This window comes from Arvicanthis niloticus, chromosome 21 (assembly GCF_011762505.2).
Source record: "Arvicanthis niloticus isolate mArvNil1 chromosome 21, mArvNil1.pat.X, whole genome shotgun sequence".
Lineage (NCBI taxonomy): Eukaryota > Metazoa > Chordata > Mammalia > Rodentia > Muridae > Arvicanthis > Arvicanthis niloticus.
The window spans coordinates 31,782,813-31,785,113 of record NC_047678.1 but is presented as its reverse complement, the minus strand read 5'-3'; positions in this window follow the sequence as shown (position 1 = coordinate 31,785,113).

Here is a 2,301-nt window from a genome sequence, read left to right as displayed (position 1 = left end):
TCATGCACACAAAGTAAATATACAAATCAATAAAATATAATAAAAATGTTAATAAACGTGACCAATATACTAGGCTGACCTGAAATCAACTGTGTTAAAATATCTGCATCAAAAACTTAATTTTAGGGACTGGAGAGATGGCTTAGTGGTTAAGAGGACTGACTGCTCTTCCAGAGGACCCGAGTTCAGTTCCCAGCACATGGCAGCTTTCAACTGTCTGTAACTCCAGTTCCAGAGAATCCAATACCCTCATACCAATGCCCATAAAATAACATTACATTTTTAAAAAACAGTATTTCAAAAAGGTGACCACAACTCACTATTAATTCACTGATTTACCGATATATTAGGGATATATTGGGTGAAACAAAATATAATATCAATGTAAATTCCTCCTGTTTCTCTTTACAATGACATAAAGCCAGGCATGGTCTGCCTTCTACAACCTCCACTGTAAGGGAGCGGAGGCAGGGATCCCTGAAGCTTCTTGGCCCTCCAGGTCTAGCAAATCAGTGAACTCCAGGTTAGGAAGAAGGCCCTGTCTTTAAAAACAAGGTGGGGTTGGAGGGCTGGAGAGATATCTCAGCAGTCAAGACTTGTTGCTTTTGCAGAAAATCTGGGTTTGATTTCCAGCGCTTACATGGTGGTTTAGAACCATCTGCAACTCAAGTTTCAGGGGATGCAATGCCCTCTTTTCAACTCCCTAGGCACAGGCATGCATATGGTGCAGACATACAGGCAAAACCCATACACATAAAATACCAATACATTCATAAAAAATGATTTTAATCTACAAAATTTGCAAAGACTAGAGTTGTGTCTCAGTGACAGAGTACTGGCCTAGCATGTGCACAGTTCAGGCAGGGTTCAATCCCCAGCATCGCAACAATAACAACGACCGCAACGGCGATAATAGTTAATTTTTTAAATGATGAGGTTACATTAGTTCTACATTGCTAAAAGTTATCAAGTCTTACAAATTCAATGACTTGAAACAATACCCAACCTGGGCTTTTAATCCCAGCAGTTCTGAGGCAGAGGCCAGCCTGGTCTAGAGTGAGTTCCAGGACAGCCAGAGCTACACTGAAACCCCGTCTTGGAAAAACAATAACAACAGCAACAAAAACCCAATGCCCACTTCATTTCTGTAAGCCAGAAATCCAACTCAACTGACTTTTCACAGGGGAAGACACATGTTAATGTGCCTGGGACATTTGCACATAAGGCATCTGCTGGCTGCTCAGGACAGACTTACATCTGTTTGTGATGACAGCGTGGGCCTGTACCCAGGCTCCCACCTTGCATTTGCATTACACTCATTTCAAAATCCCTGAGAGCTGTGAAGAATGCGTGTGAGCAGTCAAATACAAATCCACTTAAGACTCGCTCTGAAACACCATCCTCCCTAGATCTTGTGAAAATCTTCCTGATTGTCTCCTGGGGCACTGTCTGCCAGCCTGTCTGCTGAGGCCAATTAACGTTGACAATGTCTGGGAACAGTCAAGATATACCTGTCCCTCTCTCTCACCAGGAGCTTGGGGATGCAACTAATATGGTATTTGGCTTGTCTTATCTAGGATGGGAAAAGGAAGCCAGAGCATGCCCCACCCGGCAGGCAATTTCTGGCTCCCCGGCTCTGCCATGCCCCAAACGGCTGGTCCATAAATAGCTAATCAGTTTGATTGGCAAAAGAAAGATTTGTGCTAAAGAGTTGAGAAAGTTGGGGGGAATGAGATGACTCAGTGGGCATAGGAGGTTGTTAACATAACCGGCCTAAGGACCTGAGCTCTATCTGGGGGACCTAACATTGTAGAAGGAGAGAACCAACCCCTGCAAGGTAACCTCTGACCCCCACACACATGCCAGGCATGGGCAAACACACATAAATGCACACACGATAAACAAATAGAATTGTAAAAATTGTGTGCATGCGATATATACACATCTAAAGTGTAAATCAAACTACCTTCCTCTGACACATTTCCCAGGAACTGAACCAAATCACCTTGTGCTTGGCAAACTTTTTAGAATAAGGAACCCAGCATATCAATAATGTCTGCAACTTCAGTGTTTCTTTCCTTCCTTTTTGGAGGAAAGCAATGTTCTTTGTTATTTTTCTAGACCAGGCTGGGGCGAAGGGAAGTATTTTCTTCCTGTCCCGATTCTCAGAATGTCTTGCATTAGCCCCTATTTTAGAAATTAGGGGGCTGGAGAGTTGACTCAGCGGTTAAGAGCACTGGTTGCTCTTGCAGAGGTCTTGAGTTCAATTCCCAGTAACCACATGGTGGCTCACAACCATCT